The sequence below is a fragment of the Crocodylus siamensis genome, chromosome 1, assembly GCF_052110815.1.
Source record: "Crocodylus siamensis isolate JL-2025a chromosome 1, ASM5211081v1, whole genome shotgun sequence".
Classification (NCBI taxonomy): Eukaryota; Metazoa; Chordata; order Crocodylia; family Crocodylidae; genus Crocodylus; species Crocodylus siamensis.
This window is the reverse complement of record NC_143395.1, coordinates 341,433,483-341,457,947: the sequence shown is the minus strand read 5'-3', so window position 1 is coordinate 341,457,947 and position 24,465 is coordinate 341,433,483.

The window sequence follows — 24,465 nt, the reverse complement described above, 5'->3', positions numbered from 1 at the left end:
ATAAACTCAGCTATCCAAATGATTTTTTGGCAAGTGCTTCCCAAAAGCATTTGAATAACAGAGGCTCTAGTGCAATTTATCTCCTCAGCGCTATCTCTAGCCTTGAAAACTTCCACATGAGCTTCTAACCCACACTTTCAATAATTTTTTTCCAGGTATACCCCAAAAGATTACACCTATCTAAGGTCTGGGGTAAGCCATACCATATTTATACAATTAGAAAATGAGGTTTTTACTCCATTTAACATGGGAGGAAGCCCCTTGCCTTACAATTACGCAGAAAGCAGTTTGTGCGGGGGAAGGGAAGAGGAGCAGGCAGCTGAGTTGAGGCTGGGGCTAGAGCTGCTACCTGCCTTCTCCCACTGCCTCTGCATGCCTGCCACTCCTCCCCCACAGCCCTCAGTCTTCCCCCCCAATACACACACACATACCACTCCACTCTCTTTCTCCCCCTTGCCACACTCTTCCTTACCTTTGCTCTGTGCCATCAGGTGTGCAGCAGGAGGGAGAAGGAAGGAGCTGGCACTGTTGCTGCTGGTCTGGAACAGCAGTGCTGGCACCATGCTATTACTGCTACCAGTTCAGATTGGAGTCATGCGCTGTGCCCCAGGGTGCAGCAGGTTCAGAGCCTGCCAGTATGGAGCAAAAGTAATGGAGGGGCAGGTGTGGCAGAGACAGAAGGAAGGGAAGGGTGGGGACCTGAGTCTGCACGTGGCATAAGTGGCATGGACCAGGAAGGAGGGGGAAGGGAGGGCAGGGGAAGGGGAAATCAGGGAAACCTGAGACTTCAGAGGGGGGCAGGCAGCACAGGGTAAGTTGCCTGCCTCTCTTTCTGCCTGCTTCACCACCTCCACGCTGCCTGCCCCCTACCACCTGCCAACCATCCCCCACTGCCTGCCCCATTACTGCCCTCCACCTGCCCTACCATGTTCTCCACTGACTACATCCCCCACTGTCTGTCACCCACCATCTGCCCAATTACTGCCCTCCTCATCACTTTGCCCCCACCCCGCTACCTGCAGCTGTGGGTGTGGGGGATAAATTTAGCATGATTCTCCAATAATTAGATTGCATACTTGGAAATTATAATACATTTATAAATTTCCCATGTGTAAAATCTAATTACTGGGGGGTGATCTTACATTCAGGGTCATCTTGTATTTAGGTAAACATGGTATTTAGTTCTTGAATAGTTATGGTTTTAAATGCGTCTCATGATACTTCAAGCACTGAAAACTAGTGTAGAACAGAAAGCCAGGACTTGCCTTCTCTAATGACATGAGACTTCTTCCCTCCCCACCCCCCCTTTGGCACCATGATACAAGACCTAAAAAATCATGATGATATTTTATACAGACAAGCTGGTATCGTTTAAGTAATTATTAGTGGTTTCTATAAAGTAACCATATAAGAACAATGAGAGCTGCCATTTCCTGGATCAGACCATAGGTTCATATACCCCAGTAACCTTCACGCAGAGGAATTAATAGGTGTACATTTATTGGCCTCCCTCCAGCCACTGGGGGATCTTATAGCTCCTGCTGGGTTTAGGCCCACAATCTTGTATAACAAATAGGTCTGTCTCACACTGCACCAGGAAATAGGTGTTGTGAACATCCAGCGTTTTCCACCCTCTGCTCCTCTCCCACTGCACCTTCCCACATTCAGAGGCTTAGGAAGTTTCTGATTCAGAGTCTGCATCTCTATCTACCATGTTAGATACCTGCTGCTGAATATTTCATAAATGAATTTGTCCTATCCCCTTTTTGAACTTGGTTAAACTATCTGCCTCCACAACATCTTGCAAAAATAAGTTCCACACTTTAATTGCATGCTGTGTGCAAAAAGAACTTTGTTATTGCTAGTTTTAAACCTGCTAATAATTTCATTTTATGTCCCCTAGTTCTACTCTTGTGAGAAAGTAAATAATAAATCCCTATTTACTACTCTGCACCATTTATTAATTTGGAAATCACTATCATGTCTCCCCTCAGTCTTTTCTTTTCTAAGGTGGAAAATTGTAGCCTGTGTAGTCTCTCCTCATATGGAAGCTGCTTTCTGCCCCTGACCATCAATTGCTGCCCTCCTCTGTACCTTTTCTTGTTCTTCTGTATCCTTTTTGAAGTGGGAGGACAAAAACTGCACACATCAGCTATGTACCATGGACTTTAAGAGACATAAAGATAATTTCTATTTGGTTTACAAATCTTTCCATTATATTTTCCTAACATTTTATTTTTCCCTTTTGACTGCTGAACACTGAGCTAAAGTGAATTGTCCACAATGCCTCCAAGATCTCTTTCTGTGTAGTATAATGTTGATTTCATTATTAGGTATGCACCATCAAAATTGTGGTTTAAAGTGTTAGCAGAATTTGCAGGTATTATCAGGTATTACTTGACAGGAGTTGCAATGTGAAGATTACTCCTACAGTTCCTGCACAGAAGCTATGCAATAACACCTGTGCAATAACAGCCCAAAACACTTGCTTTGACCATGTTGAAAAATCCCTGAGGCACTAATTGGCCTAACCCAGGGACAGGCAAAATATGGCCCATGGGACAGATCTGGCCTGCCAGGCCACTTGCTGTCTGGCCTGCAGGGCCCCTAAAAAAATTAGAGAATTAATATTAATCTGCTCCTGGCTGCCTGTCAAAAAGGACAGGAGCCAGGGGCAGTAGGACCTAGGGAAAGCCAGCAGGATGACCAGCCCAGCCTCACCCCACCACCAGCCCCCTTCCCACCCCTGCCCCCCAACCAGAAGCCTCTGCCTGCTGCAGCTTTCACTGCTTCCCTGCATGCCTGCTGGCCACTCCATTACCACGTGGCCTCCAGCTGCACCACCAGACTTTGGGAGCACAGAGCCAGGAGCCAAGGGTATGGGGAGGAAGGTGTGTCCATGCAATGAAGAAGGAGGAGAGCAAGACAGAGCAATGAGGGAGGCTCTGTGTGTGTGTGCATGTGTGCAATGAGGGAGGGATAAGAAAGAGTGTGTGTGTTCATAGGGCGAATCCTCCGCACACACACCCCACCATGGACATGCATCCACATACCACTGTGCACTGCCATACATGCAGACCCCCCACACACCCACATCCCCTCACACACCCCAGCCACCCTTTCCCACACATCTCCCCACAAACCCCATACCCATCCACACCCCATATCCACACACACACATCCACATACTCCCTCAGCCCACACCCACATCTATCCATGCCCCCCCACAAAACCCCACACACACCCAAACACCCCACATACCTACACACGGACAGCCCCCACAAACCTATACCTACCCCCCATATCCTCCACTTTATACAGGAGTAAGATTTCATTGTAAGCTATTGTGCAATCACCTCTATGTACACTACACAAACAAATTTGAAATCAAAATAATAAATGTTGTAGATGTTCAATTTTAGAATATAATTTGGTATTTTCCTGTTCCAAAACAGCAAAATCCCTTGCTGAAAGGATTATTTCCGGGAGCAAGGGGAGGGACTTCTGGTGGCTAAGGTTGGGGGTTAGAGGGCAGGACTTCCCATCTCAAGATGGCAACTAGAGGGCAGGGAACCTGTCAAGAGGAACGGCTACCCACGCAGTCCTCAACAGCTTGCCAAGACTCAGTAAGCAGCCCTCCCCACAAAATAATTGCCCACCTCTGGCCTAACTTCATACTACATTGAAAACCAATTACTCACCAACCCAACAAAAACATAAGTACACACCTTCCATCTGAAAAACCATGAGGCCAATAACCAGCTCAACATCATATGGTCTAGGACCCCACTACTCCACTGTCTAAATCCAGTATACCTTGGAGTCACCCTCAGTCAAACCCTCTCATACAAAAAACACATTGTGAAGACAAAAGCAAAGATAAGCACCTATAACAACATTCTATATAAGCTCACCTACTTGAAATGGGGAGCTAGCCCCTCAACCATCCGATCCACTGCTCTGGCTCTCAGTTTCTCCTCGGCCAAATATGTATGCCCTATATGGGAGAGATCCATACGTACCAAACTCCTTGACCCCATTCTAGCTGCTGATGCACCACAGATTGTCTGAAGCCTACCACCCTAAGCTGTGTGTATCTGCTGGCTGGCATCACTCCATCTGACATCAGAAGAGCAGTGGCCAACAGGATAGAATGATTGAGACAACCTGAATACATGAGACACCCTCTGTCAGCAATCCCTCTAAACTGTGTGGCATCTGTGGCCACACAGGCGCACACACGCTGTGCAGCTTAGAAGGAACTCTGCTGTCTGTATGACCATCCTTCAGCACACAAACATTTGGAGTCACATAGGAGCTTCCTCATCAGTACCCAGCCTCCTATTGCTACACCCAAGCAGACAATTGGGTTGTTATAGGTGGGTTGTTATAGGTGCTTACAGATGTGGAACGAGAGGCTGAAGAAAATACCTGACAGCGAAAAAGTGTACTTTCCAAAGGCTAAGTCCTTACCACCAGGGACTGATGAACCATGGCAAAGATGGCAATGTCTCAACTGCCTATGCCCCAGAGTCAGACGCTCCAAGGAACTAATGAAAAAGTGGGGCTATACTATTAGTTCAACCATGTGTGACTATGGCACAAAGTCTCAGACTATGCAACACATACTGCAATGTCTGCTGCTCAATGGCACGTGTACAATGAAAGGTCTTGAAAGTACAATAAACAAGTACAAGCAACTATAACAAAATGGTCAAATGTGGTAGAGAGACGAGAGAAGATCAGTATGTATGTTTTAGTTATTTTGTTTCCCGTGTGCATCTCTTTGCACTTATCAGCATTGAATTTCATTTGCCATTTTGTTGCCCATTCACTCAATTTCACAAGTTCCTTCAGTAGCTCTTCACTATGGATTTTACCACTGAGTAATTTTGTGTTATGTGCAAACTTGGTTACCTCACTATTCACCCCCTTTCCAGACTATTTATCCCAACACAGATCCTTGTGGTACCCAACTGTTTACTTCTTTCCATTCTGAGAAATCACCATTTAAACCCACTCTGTTTTCTATTCTTAGGCAATTTTTTGATCCACAAGTCGACTTTCTATCTAATACCACAACAATCTAACTTCATTAAGAGCATTTGATATGAGACTTTGACAAAGGGTTTTTGAAAGTCCAAATATATTATTGGATAACACCCTGATCCTCATTCTTGTTGATGCCCTCAAACTATTGTAGGAAGTTAGTGAGGCATGACCTCTCCCTAGTAAAACCAAGCTGTTTTCTCCCCTGCAAGACTATTCATCCATGTGTGGAACAGTCCTTTTTTATTACTATTGTTTCTACCAATTTGCCACAAACAAAAGTTAAACTCATGATTTACAGGCCTGTCATTCCCTGGGTCCTTTTGGGAATTAGAGGTAATAATTTTTCTTTCCAGTCTTTGACTCCCGTGCAGCTAGATTCATAGTAGTGAGCAAGTATGAAGGTAGGAAGATACTAAATACAACACCAATTGTCATGTTTAACATTCTCTTCAACTTGTTTAAAATAGTTTTGTCTTATCTGCAAAGTTGGTCACATCACTCACTATTCACCCCCCTTCCCAGATCATCTGTGAATAAAGACAGTGAATAGATGATAACATGTGGTATTTATTTAGGATAACCTGGCAGCTGACAGATAGCGTGGCCAATCTCAAATAAGCCTATATATTTTAACTTCATAAAAAAAAAAAAAATCAGTATTCCTCACCCCAGCTACCTGTGGCAGAGCACTTTAACTGCACTATTACGACTTCACAGGGAATTAAAATAATGTATATACCTGAAGCTGCAGATTTGTAAGAAGTTGTCTATGTTACCAGCTAATCTTCCTGGGACTCATCCACTTCCTAAACTCAGAAGACCAAGTTGTTCTACTGTTTGTCCAGTTCCTCCCTTCTCAAGTAATTTCATAAGGCCTATGTATATTACAACATCAAGGAGGCAGGCAAATGTTAAGGTAACCAGACAGGGATCCAAACAAACATTGCTGCTTGACAGTTCCTACCACTCCTCATTTGGCATCTGAGGCTAGTTAAAGTAAATCTGACATGATGGTGAACAGTGACTGCCCTGTTTTCTGCCAGCATTCCTGGAAACATAGTTCATACACCACACTGAATCATATAAAAGTCTTCAAGAATTCAGTAAGAGGCAGAAAAAAATCATGTTTTCTTCACTGGCATCTGTTATTATGTAATAAGGGACCCATACCCCTATTGTTTTAGGAGTTGAGAACTCTTAATCAAAGAAGACAGGATTGCACTGAGTGACTCTTCAATGAGATCTGCGTGGGATGGATAGCCCACTCAAGAACATACTATTCACTGTGAATCAGAGTTGCAGAATTGGGCTTTCCAGCTCTTGTTGTTGCTGTTGTAATTTTCAAGCTGGCAATCCCTCCAGGAATTTGAGTTGTCAGGCAAAACACTTTTTACCCCTAATTCAGTAATTCTCTGGAGGGTACATGCCATGCCCACTTAAGGCAGCCATTTCTTAAACTAAGAGAAGCATAACAATACTATGCTATCCTTCACAAATATAATGCAAGACACAATGAAGGGGGAACAAATAGAAAGCAAGAGACTGCGTAGCACAAACCTGCCTAAATCTATTTTATCATCTACTGTACAGTTAAAAAACAAACAACAGGTGTCATTTCATAAAGGGCTTCTCTTTAGAGGTCATGCAAGCATTCAGTTTAATGTTCTGTGATATTTCATCACTAAAGAAGGAACATCATCAGACATAAGAAAGCTTTCTCCACTCTTCTTTCTTAACAGTAAATAATATTAATGCATAAAAGCAGATAAGAACTATAAGATGATACATGAGTTCTGTGACCCACAATGCAATTGTTCAGGAGTGGCAACCAGCTCCTGTTTCCTCTAAAAGTCTAAATGCATCCCATAAATCTATGTATTGAGGCCTACCATAGTCCCTAGAAAGCAGCCCAGGAATTACGGGCTGTCAAAGAAATCAATCAAAGGTTCTAAAAATCTACAGTTTCTGAAGATTGGTGAGGAGGGTCAGTATTGCAGAAAAGAAAGATGAATGGACTAAGTAAACATGGCTTGCACAAGATAAGAATTTTAAGCTGCCTATATACATGCTGGTTTGTGTTCCAGTTGGAACACATCAAAGCACACTCAATTAATGGAGTCTGTTCTGCATTCATACAGTGTGACTTCATCATCATGTGTAAAAGCCCTCACACACTGAAAAATGGCCAGTGGGGTGCTTTATCTAAATTCCATCAGCCATTTTTAAATCTGCAGGGGGCCTAATACACATGACGGTGAGGCGTTTTCATGAGAGCAGCTCTACAGGAAGTACTCCAATTAACACCCCTCCCCACCAAAGCACACATATAGGCAGCCTTTGGGTTCAGAAGTAAAGCAAACGACCTCCAAACAAATTTGACCAAGGCACTAGTGTTCACCCTCTGACATGCGGGCCAAATCTGGCCCATGGGGCCACCTGATCCATACATATCCCTACATATCCAGAAATTTATTGGTGGGGAAGTGGAGGCAGCACTAATTGCCATAGACTTCTTTTTTGTCCACATCAGTACCAGGGAACTATAAAATTAATGTAAGAAAGTAAAAGGAGAAACAGAGGATGGTTGCATTGACTGTGAAACTATTTTCTTTACATGTTGTACTGCACCTAGAACAATGGGGCCCTGACCCTGGTCACGACCTCTGGGAACTACTGCTTTCTCAAAAATAAAATAATGGATTAAACTTATTTTTGCCATCTTTCTACTAATGCCATTGACATCCCTAGAAATAAATCTAACCCTTATAAACTTTTTGGTATCAATGTTAGGTCATACAAGACATGCTTTCATAGGAATTCTCCTTTCATTGATCAATACATAATATTTACTAACTGAATATATAAAGCAAACAGGTATATTGTGTTACCATGTCCCTAAAGTAGTAATTTATTATATCTACATATAGTTTGGTTTTTTTTATTTAGCTAAGGAAAAAGAAGGCCATATAAGTCTTAGCTTCCTAGAATGATTTTCCCCTTCATCATGGTGTATAATAGATATTTAACATCCTCAAAGACTAAAACTACATTCTATTTTCTAGGCTAAGCACCCAAAAACCCCACATTATTGATCTGTACTATTTTTTCCTTCACTGCATTCCAAATTACTGCACAGAATGTGCACGGTTGCAGAAACATGAATAGCTGGTAGTGGATGACTGATTTATACTCTGGCACAAAAGCGACTGAGAATCACATCAATGATTCAAAGTGTGTCCAAGAAAAAGAAATCCCATAAATTACAATTGTGTCACCATAAAACTCACCTAATCAATAAGCCTCTTACACTTTTAAGCAGTCTGCTCACCAGTGCCATTCCAAGTGATGACTACTCTATTCCAGCACGAACAGAATGGTTGTTTGGGTCAGCACTGTTGGGCCCCATCAGGATATACTGCACATTGCACTTCAGGAGGAACTAGTCAAGGTTCAAGAGAAAAAACAAGGAGTGTCAGAGAGAGCACTAAATTAAAAGATTAAAGGAAGGAGAGTAGGAGATAATATGCAACTTTTAATTTACAAAGAAATGGGGTGCCATTAGAACCTGACACGCCATTAGAACAATGTCATGCCACTAGTTGTTATCATTACCATTGTCATACTTTCAGGTATCTCAACCACAAGACCAAGAAATGCTCATTCATTATACAAACAAAACTGCACTCTCAGCAGAGGGTTTATTTAAAAAGTTATCTGTTCTTCAAATAAAAACAGCAATAACATGTTAATTAATGTCCACTAGGCAACTTAGCTCTGGCAAGTCTACATTGCATCAGACCATGTTAAGGAGCACTGGGCACATATTCACATGCAATTAATGCACACAAATAAACTCCGGGCCTTATAGCTCCACAGCATGGAGCAGCCAGCAGAAAACCCCAAGACTGAAGCACCCTCTTGCCCCAGCCAGCCAAACAGCATCTACACATGTGCCACTGAACACACACAAAAAAAAAACCCACCTCTGGAGCAGGCTAGTACTTTTAAATACAAGTACTAACTTTCTCTTGAGTTTATTAGTTTCATGAGCCCTAATATGGGTGCACCTGTAGACATGGAGGTGTTTACTGCAGAGCTAATTAGACAGCTCTGCAGTAAACATCTTGTGTTGATGTGCCCACTATTGTGAAAATATGCCCAGACCACTCTTATCCAGAGCTTGGAAAAGAAAAGGGAGTCAGTAATGAATCTTACGTTGCTAGCACTTAATCACCTGGACTAGAGACAGACATTACACATAAACCAGTTTAAGTGATCAGAAACTGGTTTAAACCTATAACAGAACAGATGTTCAGGGCACATTAATCAGTTTGAAAATGGCTGAAACCAGTTTGAGATAAACCTGGTTGAATGTAGTATCAGACTTAACTAATTTGGGTCAAACCAGTTTATGCAATGTTTGTCCTAGACCCCTTCCAGGTTTAACTTAAACTAGAGTCCCTCAGCCCAGGTGCTTTGAGATGCTGGAAGGTGCTCTCTACTCCAGCCCAGTATGGCTGGCCCTGCCCCTCTGCTCTCTGGCTGGAGCTCCAAAAGAGACTACAGGTCCAGCAGTATCCGTCTGGCTTCCTCTTGCTCTCCCCTCCTCACTCCACCAGTCCTTGCTCAAGCAGGGATTCCTGTCCCCCACCCCCAGTATGGACCATAGCCAGCATGTGGCATGCTAGATAATGCTGAGAGGTGTCTGTGTAAGGCAGACAGGACAAAGGCAGACAGGAAAGTGTCCACTTAGGGCTTTTTGGAGTTAATCAACAGGTAGCTGGTAATGTTCCTCTATTTCTTCCTTGGAAAAAGTTGTTTAAGAAGAGCTTGAATTAATGAGAGAGGATTTTGTTTTCTGATGGGCTGATAAATGCTATCCACTGCTGGAGTACTGCATCCAGTTCTGGGCACCACACTTCAGGATAGATGTAGATAACATGGAGAGGGTCCAGAGGAGGGCCACCCGGATGATCAGGAGTCAGCAGAGCAGGCCCTACAAGGAGAGGCTAAGGGACCTGAACCTGTTCAGCCTCCACAAGAGAAGGCTGAGGGGGGATCTAGTAGCTGTTTACAAACTAGTCAGGGAGGATCAACAGGCACTGGGGGAGTCCCTGTTCCCCTGAGCACTACCAGGAGTAACTAGAAATAATGGTCACAAGCTGGCAGAGGGTAGATTCAGGCTAGACATCAGGACGCGCTACTTCACTGTCAGGGCGGCTAGGATCTGGAATCAATTTCCAGGAGAAGTGGTGCTCGCTCCTACCCTGGGGGTCTTTAAGAGGACGCTGGATGAACACCTTGCCGGGGTCGTTTGACCCCAGTACTCTTTCCTACCATGGCAGGGGGTTGGACTTGATGATCTGACCCTACCAGCTATGAAACTAAGAAATTCCCTGTGTAACTCCCTGCTGTGTAACTAAGTGCTGTTATCAACTCTCTGCTGGCTCCCTCACTGGTCAGGACCAGCAGGGGTTGGGGGGAAACCCCTCCCTAATCAGAGCATCCTGCCAGGGCCTGGCCATGCCCCACTTCAGCTCAGCACTGTGGAAGGGAGGGCTGCTCTAGCACCCCCCAGCTTTTAGCCTGAGCCACTGCAGGCATGTGTCTGCATTTCCTTGGTCCAGAGGGGATGTCTGTATGGTTACAAACCAGTTCAGCCTAGCTAGGTTAAACTAACCTGCAAAGATTTAATCAATTCAGGCTCAGGCTTTTTGAATGTCTGTCCCTAGCCCTGTTGACTGGATGAACAGACCACCTCAGGTTCCAGTGGCATCATAAGTGGCCTGGCAGTTAGCCCCCAGCTTGCTTCATAAGAACTTCTGGGCCTGGGCTAGGCTTCAAGAAATTTCAAGCAATTTTTTTTCTGTCAATCACATTTGGTCTTTTAATAGATAACTAAAATAAAAGCCAGATCATCACTCTGTGCATTTGTCTCTCACTTTTACTTGGTGTTTGCATCACTATTAATTTGGATGAGCAGAAACAATTCAAGAAAGCCAAATGAAGTGCTAGTCAGTTGGTTTCATTTCATTCAACCCTTTTAAGAACAGGCCAGATTACACATTTCAGAAACTACCGTGTTTAGTTCAGTCAAGGGTCTAATAAACATATGTTCTCCTTTAATAGTCAGTGAACAAGATGAATAAATCTGCTAGCAACTTTAGATCTGGCACAAATTCAAAACCTGTTCATATGAAGTCTTAAATATTTTGGCTTAGAACACAAGATTTCCAATCTGCCTATAGAAAGCCAGCCATTGATTATTTCCATGTATTATACAACATCTGTATTGAGAGTACAATTTTACAAAATGTTGTTTTCTAACGCAGACTTTACATACAAACCAGCAAATCAATCTGAATCTACCTGATCTTGTATCTACAATTGCTCCACATATTCCTATATGAGTGAAGCACAAAACTGTGACATGCATTTAAGTAGAGAAGAAATTTTTGTGAGCTTTTATTAGACTTCATTGAATAAAGCCTCAACTACAATTGAGAAGCAAGGGCTCAAATAAAAATAACTGCCATCACAAATCAAGCAAAGAGATATTTGCCATAATAATATTAGTGAGATCCAATTTAGCAGAATAAGGCTGAAAAATAACTGCAATAAATATTTTTGAAGACATGCAAAGAATGCCTGTTGACAAACTGCACTATAATTTTATTTGATGCTTCTTTATAAGATTGAGGGTTTCTACCTGTAGTACTATGACTAAAATACATCAGTATTCAGGACAGTGTAGGAAAGCCTATATTACACTGGACCATGGTAGAAAGCACTACTATGAAAACACAACCTGCCTACCTGCTCCCCCCATTCTGTGCATGCTACATGCCAAGAAAGTGTAATGTTGCTTTTGGAACCCAAGCTGCTTTTGGCATGGGTTCAGGATGTACCCAATGCCACTCAGGCTCAGGCATGCTCAAGAGAACAGCAACTACATGATATTTTTTCAGCATGTAGTATAGCTGGAGGAGAAGCAAGTGGTCAGAGCATGTTTTCACAATGGTGTTCCCCAACATGGTCTGAAGTAATGTAGACAAGCTAAAGCTAGACAGCCTTGTGGGCATTAAGTAACATGTTATTGATGTTTTCATTTTTAAAACAAAAAATAAATTGAATTTTATTCATGACCATCTCCAGTCAAGCCACTAATTTATTGTCAATAGCTGTTTGGTTCCTTTTCTGATTCAAGCCTCCCTCAGTGGTATTCCGATCCAAAAAACACTGGCTCTTCAAGTGGGTGATTTGCAAAGACTGGTATTATATGTTAGACTCTATTTTCCCTGAATGGTATGTAATGTTGATCTTAACCACTCATTAGTTTCATTTATATTTGGGATATGAATTATATTAACCTCTTAGCCAAGTCTTTCTGATACGTAATGAAATATGCAGATAGATCTTGATGCCTGCTTCTCCCACTGCATGGGAGGGCACAGAGATTCGCACACGGTCTGTGCAGCCAGTGACCGGGCAGGAGTGAAACAATCATGTGCCACCACACATGCCAGAGACAGATTGCATGGTGAAAGGGGACCCCAGGGGGTGTGGCTCAAGAGCCAAAGCTAAGCAGCCCCAATTTAACCAACAGCATGTTGAATACTTTGTGCAGTTCTGGTCCCCACATCTCACAAAAGATGTAGATTTAGGAAGGTGACAGAGAAGGGTAACCAAAATGATCAGGGGCTGCAGCTGCCATACGAAGACAAACTAAAAAGGCTAGGACTGTTCATTTTGGAAAGGAGAAGGCTGAGGGGGCATATGATGGAGGTCTATAAAATCATGAAGGGTGTGGACTAAGTGAACAGGGAACTGTTGTTCACCAAGTACCAGAATACTAGAATGAGGGGGCACCCACCGAAATTAGTAGGTGTCAGGTTTAAAACTAACAAGCGAAATTACTTTTTAAAGCAACACATAGTTAACTTGTGGAATTCATTGCCACAGGAAGTGGTAGAGGCAGATAGAGCCAAGTTCAAAGGGACTGGATACATTCATGGATGATAGTTCCAGTAATGGCTACTGAACAGAACAGTTGAAGATGTTTCCTCTGGCATTTTTGAATAGAGGATAGATCACTCTAGAGATATCCAGTTTGATCCTCTCCCTCTATAGTTGCTTCCGCCATTATCAGAGACAGAATACAGGGCAAGATGGACCACTGATCTAACCCAGTATGGCACTTCCTATGTTCTTATGTCTGCAGAAAATGAATAATAATAATGTAAAAAATATATTCACTATGAGTTTGCTAAAAACGATGATGTCAAACCATCTGTTTTCATTCTTTGGAGAGAAGTGCAGGAGGTGTAGGACACCTAGAAGTTGTATCTAAGGGCCTTGTTGCACAGGACACTTATTGTGTGTTAAAGTCAAAACATGTTCAAGCCGAAACATGTTCTAAACAGTTGCACAGTAATACTTACTCCAATTTTACAAGATGTACAACTTTCACACAACACAAGCTGTGTATGTTTTTTTACAGTTATTAGATTCTGCCAGTCCCCCACACCAGAACCAGTTGTACACGCCAGTACAATCCCAGGACTGGGACTGAAAATCAACTGATTGTCAGTAACAGCACCAGGACCACACTCGAGCTGGCTGCACACTGGTCCAGACCTGGGCCTGGGACCCACAGTCCTGGGACTGGGACCAAAATTGATGATGTTATTTCTGTAGAGTAATCCAACATTAGCTTTGCACATGTTAATTAATACTATCTGAAGATACTCCTTGCTGGAAAAGGCATAACTTTGCTTTGCTATTATTTGATACGAGTGCACTTACCAGGTGTTATCCTGCTTAAACACAAAGACACTCATAATTTAAGTGCATTGTACCAAATCCCACAACCCTGGAAACTAGCACAGGATGCCAAAAGGAAAATCCCCATTTTTTATACAGAAAATGTTGGGGGGATCAGGGTCACAAGCCAATGGGCTAGGGAGATTAAAGTTAATGTTTCTCTCTCCCTAGTCTGGAAGAGGGAGAGACCTGTCACCTACTTATTTTGGTGTGTACCCCCTAATTCTAGTATTGTGGGACTTGGTGAACAACAGTTCTCTGTTCACTTAGTCCACATCCTTCATGATTTGATAAACCTTCATCATATATCCCCTCAAACTTCTCCTTTCCAAACTCCTTGTCCAAACCTAATGGCTAAATAACAGATAACACAAGCAATAATACTGTGGTATCCTCACTCAAAGAATCTGAGACCCTCCCACACCTCCCAAACCAGCCTCCAGGCCTGAGATCGCTCAACTGCCATTCACACATCTGATTTCTGCCGCTATAGTTCAACCATCCTGGTACCGTTACTCCTCCAGAGTCTCCAGCTGTGCTATCCTTTGCTGCTGCATCTGTGTTCTGTTGCAGCTTCCCCTACATTCAACCGCTGCTTCACACTTTTTGCTGCTTCTAGTTTTCTCCTCCTTTTTCTCTCAGCTTCCAGGATCTCAGGGAGCTGTACTTTCAATACAGTTTGCACTGTTTTTATAGTTCAATTCAATTGGCAGCGCAGCTCCCCCTGCTGTCACACATTTTTACGACACTTAGCTCACACAAAACATTACAGCATTTTAATACACACTGGGGGCGTCTACACATTCATTAATGTGCCATAATTAATGCACATTAAGTTTAGCACCTGTTAATGCACTGTAATCAGCACTACTTAGCATTAGCACCATTGCACGCTTTTGTGGTAATAGTAATTCACGGTAGACTAATTCTGTGCATTAGCACAGGCTTGCCTGCCACGCTAATGTGTATTAGAATTAATCTACTGTGCTTGAAGCATCTCATGTAGATACACATCTTTACATGTGCTCCAGGTGTACAGGGAAGGAGGACAACTGCTCTAATTAAAGCACCTGCAGTATCACGTGTATTCAGCATCCAGAGCTTCAAAATGGCAGCCAGGGTGCTTTAACTAAAGCTCGTTTGATGAGTTTTAAAGCACCCCCACCACCATTTTGAATCACAGGAACACTGAATATGAGACCTGGGGGTTGCTGGAGCACGCTAATTAGCATGCTCCAGCAGACTCAATTAATTAAGTCTGCTCTGATGCGCTGAAATTATAGTACATCAGAGTAGCACCCCCACATGTCTACAGGCACCTTGAGTGCCCCATGTGACATGGCCCTCAGTGTTGGAAAGGCATCCAGTGCAGTTTAGGTTCATTTTGTTGCTCTGATTTGCTATTGCTCCCCTACCTTCTATGTCTCAATTGCTCTCCCATTTAAATGCAGAACTTTTTTTGCTAAGGAACCATCCATTGACTTTACTCTTCCTCTAACTACAGTAGAGGCATAACTGGATTCTTGAGTGCCCTAGGCAGTAGCTGTGCATGGGGCAGCTCAGTGGTTACACTGCCACTGGCTAGGCCAGCAACACAGCTGCTGCTGTTTTTACACCCTGTTTCAGGTTTGATGCCTGGGGCTGGTGCTCCAGCCACCTCCCTGCTTTCATTATGCTGCTGAACTACAGCACTACTTTTGCTTTCCTACCAATACCTGCACCTCCAGGCTAATTTATCATGCAATTCCCTTGAGGTGCTTTGTTTGTGTTTTTGTTCAAGCTTCCAATCTACAAGTTTTTTCCCCCGATTATGCGCTCAACACAGTGGCTCAATTTTCAAGTAATGGACACCAACAGCTTTCTCATCTTCAGTGCATTCAGAATATCTTCTTTCACATTGGCACTTTGACATAGTGATACATGCCATTGTGAGCTCTAAAGTAGATTACCATGCTGTACTTTACTTGGCAAGCCGTTTAAAATCACTTGTAGCTGAATCAAGAAGAAAAGCAGGACACCAGCAGAAGGCAAGAGAGCCACTGACTGGACCCTAAATTCTGGAAGGAATCAGAAAGTGGTAGTGAGCAAAGAGGAGGAGATTTCAATAAAATGTAGAGAAGGAAATTCAGTACATTGAGCCTGAAAAATAAACCTTATTTTCCATGGATTAGGTTCAGGAAATCAATTGGTAATGTAGACTATCATCAAAAATTTCTAGAAAGTCCATTGTATTGGTCAGGGGTTGTCAACCAGAGATACACATACCCCCTGGAGGTACTTGGGAAGGCCCCAGAGGGTACGCAATATTGGTGCAGAGAAGCGGGAGGCACCTCCGGTTTTGACACCAGCGCTTCTGGTTTCGCCACTGCATAAGCGAGGGGAGGTCCCCTGCATCGATTGACCACCAGGGGACCCCCCTACCAGGTTGTTAACCAGCCAAGGGACTCCCTGTTTCTCGACCAGCCACTGGTTGAAAACCCCTGGCATAGGTATGTAAAGATGATGTCACCAACTGGGATAAGGATCTCAATGGTGATGCCTCTGCATTCTTAAAAATATTTATTTGGGGGAGTTAATAAAGCCTAGAAGACAGCACAAAACACTGGAAGGGAACTTCACAAATGGAGCCGGGTTTGTTTACTTAGGGCCAACTAGAAGTGCATCATGGTCACACACACAAGTGCTGGGAAACATTACAAATGTTATTTAGAGAGAGGTATTTAGGCATGCGAGTCAGGCAGAAGCAGCGTAGAGAGGTATCTTATGGACTAACTAAATCAGAGCTGCATAAACTTTTGTAAGCCCATGATCACTTAATTAGGTACCATTGAAGTTACTTCTGACTAAGTAAAGTGTTATTAGAAGTAGTCACTCAGAGAGATAGGAAAACCACTCAAGACGACCTGGCTCACAGTCATGTCCACTTGATTAGGCTTCTCCTACTGGCTGCATATGCCCAACCAAACAGCTACTCCTTGGCAAAAAACCAAAGTACAGAAAATGTTTACCTCCCAGTTTTATCCACATGCTTTGCAGAGGTGAAAACCTCCATCTGGATGGAAGTTTCAATAGGCTAATTCTACTGTAAAAAAAAAATTTTGCAAAAACATACTTTTGCGGCTCTAGGATGAACATGATGTCCTACAGGTCAAGGGAGAAAGCCACCATAATCTGGGAAAGGAGGCAGCAGGAGCCACTCACAGCAAATCTCTGAAGGCTTAGAGAACTACAAGCCAAAAGATGAATCAGACTTGCAGGAGAAGCAGGCTCAAGAAAACCGCATCAGGAGAGCAAACAAAGGAACAGAGGGTTCAGAAGGCAAGAGAGCTCCCAGGGAGTCTATCATAGCAATCATGAACACACAACCATGCACTGTATAATCCCTATACTATGTGTGGATTATGAATCATATCCATTGCACAATCTTTCATAACTCCATTAAGAATCTAAATATCACACAGAGTGGAAAACTGCATAAATAACTTCTTCTATTATATGCACTTTTCCTTTAAATATTAATGCACCACAGTACCAGCATTTCTCACAGTTTCTTCTAATCAGCAGCACTGGATGCCAAAAATGCAAATGAGCATCTGCCCTTCCCAGCCCTTATTTTGGGTTTTACATAGCTGAGAGAATCTTTAGACCTTAGAGCATATTTATTCTTTGATTTCTTTTAGTAACACAGTCTACAGCCTGGGTAAACACTAAAGAGGGCATTGAGCCAAACTGTTTGTCTACACAGACAGCATTTTGTTTCTTTAGTTTTTCTCCAGATCTACAATTAAGGGGTTATAATCAACTGATGTACCCTGGTTAATCACTTTGAAGCCACACCAACAAAGCTGAAACCAGTGAAGGTCCCAGCTCATTTCCAGCTTCAACCAGCTGAGCTGTTTGTACATATTATAGTGATAATCAGCACAACTTATTTAATAGGTTTTCACATCCATTCATCCTCATCTCAACCATAGGAGGCTCAATTCTGATCTCACATCAGTTTCACACACTGTTAGAGCCCCATTAACTTCACTGACATTCCTCCTAATTTATAGCAGAACATAAAAGCAAAAACAGGCTCAGCCAGGTCCAAGGCTCTCATAGTCAAACACAGAAAGTAGTATCAGTTACAGTACTTTGACTTTGGTAATTTGAAAAGGTTTCACTTTGCGTGGGGTATTCAAAATTTGCCCATGGAAAAGAGTGCTGATCTCTTTAGCCTTGAAGGTGATGACACAAAAGTTAAGTGGTTAGAGAATGACAATGGGGTCAGGAGTGATAGGTTTCATTCCTAATACTTACAAATACCCTGCTTGTGGCTTTGGACTCCAGACCTTTGGCAATGCTGAAACATTCCACAGATAAAATCCTAGCTCCACGGAGGTAAATGAAAGACTGATTCTCTCCCCACTTCCATCTTAACAAGTATTCTTTCTGAGCCAAAGTCCCCAGGAAAATAGCAATGTTCTAGTGGTCCCAGCACATAAAAGTAAAACTTCCTTTCATCATAGCATATATCCCATCACTGAAAGTACCTGCTAACCAGAACTCAGGGCTGTCAGATGATCAGTCCCAAAAGGATCTCGACAGCCTGAGACGGATAAAAAATGAGGATTTAGGAGCTTAAAGTGTTAGGCAAAATTTAGACACCTAAATCCAAAATTGCAATCTTGAAAACATTGGCAGGACTAAATAGCTCAGCACATAAACCTTACCTGATGAAGATATTCACTACCCCTCGTTGTAGCTGGGCCACTCTGCAGAAACAGAACCCAAATTCACCAGATCAGAATCAACCTCACTGCTTCTCCACTCATCTGGGGGAAAGTGTCCCATATTTAAGTCCTTGCTTTCAAGATTGTTTCTATATTTAATCCAATGACTGCCAAATATTAAGTACATAAGCACTATGTCTATGAAATGAAATTAAATGAAAAAGTGCAAGCCCTCCTCAGTTCTTTGAAAGAAGAAAAATAACCACCTGCCTTCAGGTGGAACAGACACAGCAGAAGGCCTTGAAAGTATTCCCTGTGGAGGTGCAGATGTGAGTTCAACTGCCCTCAGGGAAAGGACAGAAGTGAATTTAGTTTGTCTATGCTGCATGGCTATTCTAACCATGAGCTATTGGATAAAGGCAATGCGGGATGGCTTATCTTCCGGCAGCTACTGACCTATTTCTGGGGTCGTTTTCAAGATGCATCTAGGATGTAGACATGCTTTACAGCCCAAAGTAAAACATCTAATGTCCTGAAGTGGATCAGCTTAAGATGCATCCATTTCCTCAAGGTTTCCTTTTGGCTGAGTTACATAGCTTCCCTGCTTAGCATGCTGCCTTTCATGCATCTTAATTGTAGGTGTTTAATTCTCATCATGCCTAGATACCGAGCTTGATGCTATGGACTTGACTAGATGGCATAACACCTAAAAGTTGGATGCTGTAGCGCTCAGCAATGCAATGGTTACATCCTTTTATAGCCCTTTGTTTTTCCTATGCATCTCCTCTTCAGCACTCTCTTCATAACCCACAATTCTAGATAAACCTAAAATCCAGGGAAGAACTTGCACTTAAAAGTTTTGAATTTAAGCCAACTGCTTAACAATGACAAATGTAATCACCAGGTGGTTTGAGTTTTTGTTGCTGATGGAGATCTAAGCTGTTCTGAAAAGTCTTGTCAGACAGAGCATACGACATCTCCTAAGCATCTCTCTATAATGGTTAGAAAGAAAACAGCATTGAGAGAGAGTAGATCAACTGAAGACTCCCAGCTGAGGACTACCTTTGGTTAACCAGGTTGCTGGTCTGAAATCCTTTTGCTGCAGCAGAGATCTTTGAGGCTCTCTCTCCCTTCCCCCCTCTTTCAGAGTGTATATTCTTTTGTTCACTTGACCTGCTTTTCTCCCAGTTGGCTGCTGGAGTGCTCTCAGGGGTCTCCTTAGCAATTCTCACATCAATAGTGGTCATTATCCAATTAGTGGCTCAGTGCTTGCAGCCTAGAGTTCTTCAGCTTCCTAGCTTTACCTGTTGAGCCACAATCCCAGTACCTGGGGCTTCCTCTTCCCCCTACCTGAGTCTCTGGGTTCCCAGAAGCTCCTATAGTGTCCTGGAACTTGACCATAGATTTTCCCAGGGCTCCAGAGCCTGGCAGCAGCTCTTACAGGCCTCCAGATCTTACCCCAGAAAAAGCAAACCAAAGTCTTCTTAAAGATGCCCACGTCTCTCCAGTAGGGCAGTGTGAAACAGCATCGTTTCGGTTCGATTTCTATTCTGCCATTTTGAAGGGACTGTGTTTTGTTTCACTGTTTCCAATCACCATTTCATTTTGTTTCTTTGAAACTGTTTTGAAGCTGTTCTGACACATTTTGCACTGACCTTTTCCAGCCCAAAGTACTTGGAGTGGTGATGATGGTAGTGGAAAGGTGTTCTGTTCCCTGCTTGGCTGAGACAGGCACATGCTATCCTTCCCCCTGTGGGAGAGGGAAAGGTAGAAAAGCAAAGCACACGGGGATTGTGGAGGTCAGCTCTGTCTGCCGCCAGTACAGGATTTCTGTCACTTGAGAGAGATTCTCTGGAGAACCACTCTATTCAGGTTGCTCCCAAGTTATTTTTCTTCCAGAGTGACCAGTTTTACTGTGGGGGGGAAATTATGAATTTCTGTATACTCATGGTTTCTCCTGAGAGAGCAAGGACTCCCCCCTGGAGAAACTTAATGTCTGTCTAAGTGTAACCCGGGTAGTACTCCAAGAGGTACCCCCTCTCCAACTGAAGGGATCAAAGCAGGTGCACAAGTGCTGTGGGAGGTGTAGGGACTCTCCACCCCTTATAGAGCAGAGCCAGACCACCAATGGGGACTTAACCATATACCTTTTAATACTGGGAACATAACAGGCATAAATCAGAGGGTACAGTGGACACTACAATGCCCCAAGGGGGCAGGATTCAACAAAGGTTAGACACTTACAATCACTGACAAAAGACACAGTTAACAAAATATAAAACACAAACAGCAGAGCAAACAATACAAGTTGGTGAAATATAAAAAGGCACAAAATACAAAATGTCAAATGACAAGGAAATATAGGGCCTTGGTAACTGGAGGGGGAGAAAGGGGGGAAAACACAATGGCCCCTTTCCACTGCAAGAAGATTAGCTTCTTGCTAGTCCCCTCACCCCAGCAAGGATTTGAACTCAGAGCTCCTATATGGTAGGCAGGAACACCACCACACAACCACCACTGGTAACACTACTCCAGGTTGCTAGGGATCTTGACCTTCCCAGAGCCCCAGCCTCATATTGAGTTGCCTGGCCTTTGACTGGAGGAGCTGGAAGCAGAGCTGGGAACCTCTCAGGTTGCTGCTCAGATCCTTGCTTGGGGAGGAGTGGGAGGGAAGCTGCTCCTGCTGGCTGCAGTGTCTCATAGGGGATCCTGGAGCCCAGTGGGGAGCCTCTCCTGCCGGCTGCATGCCACACTGCTGAGGGCCCCACTGCTGCCTGCAGGTCCTGCTCTTTCAGGCTCTTCTGGGGCACTGCTCCTGCCCCGCTGGCTCAGCTCTTGCCAGCTCTGTGAAACTCCTTCCTTGTTGTCCCTTGCTGGTCTCCCCTGAGTGAGCCCATACTGCCCCTTTTATCCCCCTCCAGGTAACCCAAGGGGCCAATCAGGGGACATGGGGGGGTGAGTCTCTAGGGCCTGATTGGTGCAGAAAGGGAATCCCAAGTCCTCCAATCAGCCCAGGGGTTTTTGAAAGGGCAAAAGCTAAGTCACTGCTAGCCCATCACATCAGCATGTGCATGTGTGCATTACATTTATTACATTTATTATATTAATTTATATTATATTATTATAGCACTTTACAATATATTATTTAATATATATATATATTATATTAAAGGTTGACAACATTTTGGAGCATGGGACTACCTTAACAGACCTTAGCTCTGCATGAGTGGCTTCCAATCTGGTCCAAGTCATCCTAGCCATAGCTGTAGCTGGAACGGCCATCATTGATGCCATTGCTACTTCTCTCCACAGTAGAACCACAGTTTAAATAACAAAGATGACCCAGGGTGGGGAGGAGGGGGGGAGGGATTTAGGATAGAAATAACATCCTAAAAAAGTCACTAGATTTATTTTAAATACAAGTCAAAGAATTTTTTTAATGCTCCGTCAGTGCTCTAATGAAGCCAGTTTATAATCCATACAAGTCTGTTAGCGTCTGAGAAAAGGAATATCTAATTTGGTCAGAAAAATATATCAGCATATTAAGTACACAGCAGCCCTAGAAGCTACTTGACTACCAAACCTCAGGGAAATTCCCATGCAAGCAGATGGTTGTGTCTCAGGATGGTATTCTCTGATGGCTCTTCAAATGAAAGAAGGAAGGAAGGTGAAGCCATAGGATCAAAGGATCATATACAGTGGGGTTGCAAGGAACCTTGCAAGGTCATCTAGTCTAGCCCTCTCCCCTGCTCAAGACATCCATGACTATATCATCCCAGCCAAGTGTCTAACTTACTCTTAAAAATTTACAGAAATAATTCCACAGCTTCTTTAGGTAACCTGTTCCATGTACTATATTAAGAGTTTTTTTCAGTTAAAGCCTGGAGAAAGTCAATTTAAAAAAGAAATTTTTGTTGCTGAATCAAGGCAACTAAAAAGAACTAAAGCAACTAAATCAACAAATAAAAAGAAAGCAAATGTAATTTAAGAAGTGGGGGAGGTTTGGTGTCCTCAAAAACATTAATCTTCAGCTTTTTATTCAAAATAGTAACTGATGCTATTTTTTTCCACAGTTGGTTCCTGTTACTGGAAAGAGAGGTGACCCGATAGCTTTGCATATCTGTCTGTCTTTAGCACTTCTGTGCTATTGACAAGTTGGGACAGATTGATACCATGATTCATTTAATCTGTGACTAAAACACAAGTCTCCAAAGGTGAATGGATTAAACTGTTTACTAAAATTGTATTAAAAATAAGAGGCCTATAATCTGTGGTAAACACTCTAAGCCTTCTCTTTGCAGCTCAGGTACAGTGTAGGCAGGGATTATTTAAGTTTATTGCACTACCAGTAGTTCTCAAATGATAATGGAATAGACCTACTGAGAGAGAGACATAGTCTAGAAGAGGAGTAAACTGACACGTACCAAATTATTTCATTTTCTGAGTTAATGTAGATTCAATGCTTGAATCAGTCAAGAGGGAGATTCTACAACATCCCTCAAGTTTGTGTCTCATAGAGACATGTTCCAGGGTTTACACTTTTGCCATGATTGTTTTATTCTTTAGTCTCCTGTGATCATCTGATTGTGGTTTTAACATTACCCAGAGCAGCAGGAAGAAAATGACACGGCAGACTTTCATTTTAAGACTCAAAGAAACAAAGCCTTAAGAAAATAGAGACAGTACAATGCTAATACTTAGGATTAGTTTACCTTGGTAGAAAATCTATTACAGAATAATTTCTGAATGGAATGAAATTGATGTTTTCTTCCCACAAAGTCCTATAGTATTTTAATGGTAGGTTTTCAGTTATCTGTTATACCACACTTAAAACTTATTTTATCAGCCATACCATGTATTTCAAGATAGCCAACAATGAGTGCATAAAGGGGCATCTAATAGAACTGTAACAGTCAAACCTTTCTGTAATAGACATGTAAAAAGCTGCCTGTGCAATTTTGTTTTTTTATTAACCTCTTCTAGGTCAATAGAAGCATAGAGCAATTTTGTGTGTGTGAGAGAGAGAGAGAGAGAGAGAGAGAATATTTAAGAAACATATTTAATCCTTCTCTCCTATATACCACATTTTCTTACATAGAACATGCCCCAGAATATAATATGGATCTTGTTTTTAAAAGACAGAATGAAGATAATACCACCTTTCTTTGTAATATGTAACTGAGCAGCACTAGCTAGGCAGCTGAACTTGCTCATCTATCTGCTCTCTAAGTCGTGTGCAAATTTTCTTATATTTGGCCAGCACCTGGCAAAACTCTTCTTACTGAGTTGTAAATTGTGCATAGCAGTTTCCAGTAGCTATGCATACTGGAAAAATGGGTATCGTAAAAGTACAGTTAGTTATGCTTCTTGCAAATAATGTTGTTAGGTATAGTTGAAGTTATACTAATATCCACAGTCCCTTCCTTCCCCCATCTGAGATTCTTAGTAGGATTAGAAAGGAAAGGAAATCTCAGAGATGCATTTATTTCACTGCATCGATTTCCTTCAAAAACCATTAGACATAAAACCATACAGATAGACACATCTTATGTATACTGTGTCCAGTAAATCACCTCCATTAGGATTCCTAAATTTTTGAACATTTTCAGAATTGGTCATTGTAACAGGGCCCCTACTGAGGAGGAGAGAGATGGAGATGGAGGGCTGTGTAAAATTTTGACAGGTGTTTGGTTTTGAAGCTGTTTCAACTTGTTTCGAGCTCAAAACAGGAAAACTGAAATGAAATGAAAAGCTTTGAAACAGCTTTAAAACAGAATGAGAGCACTTGAAACATTTTGAAACTTTCAAAATGTTCCAAGTTTTGAAGTCGGCTTGCTTGCAGCTAAACAAAAAGTAAGGAGAGGGAGGGGCAAGA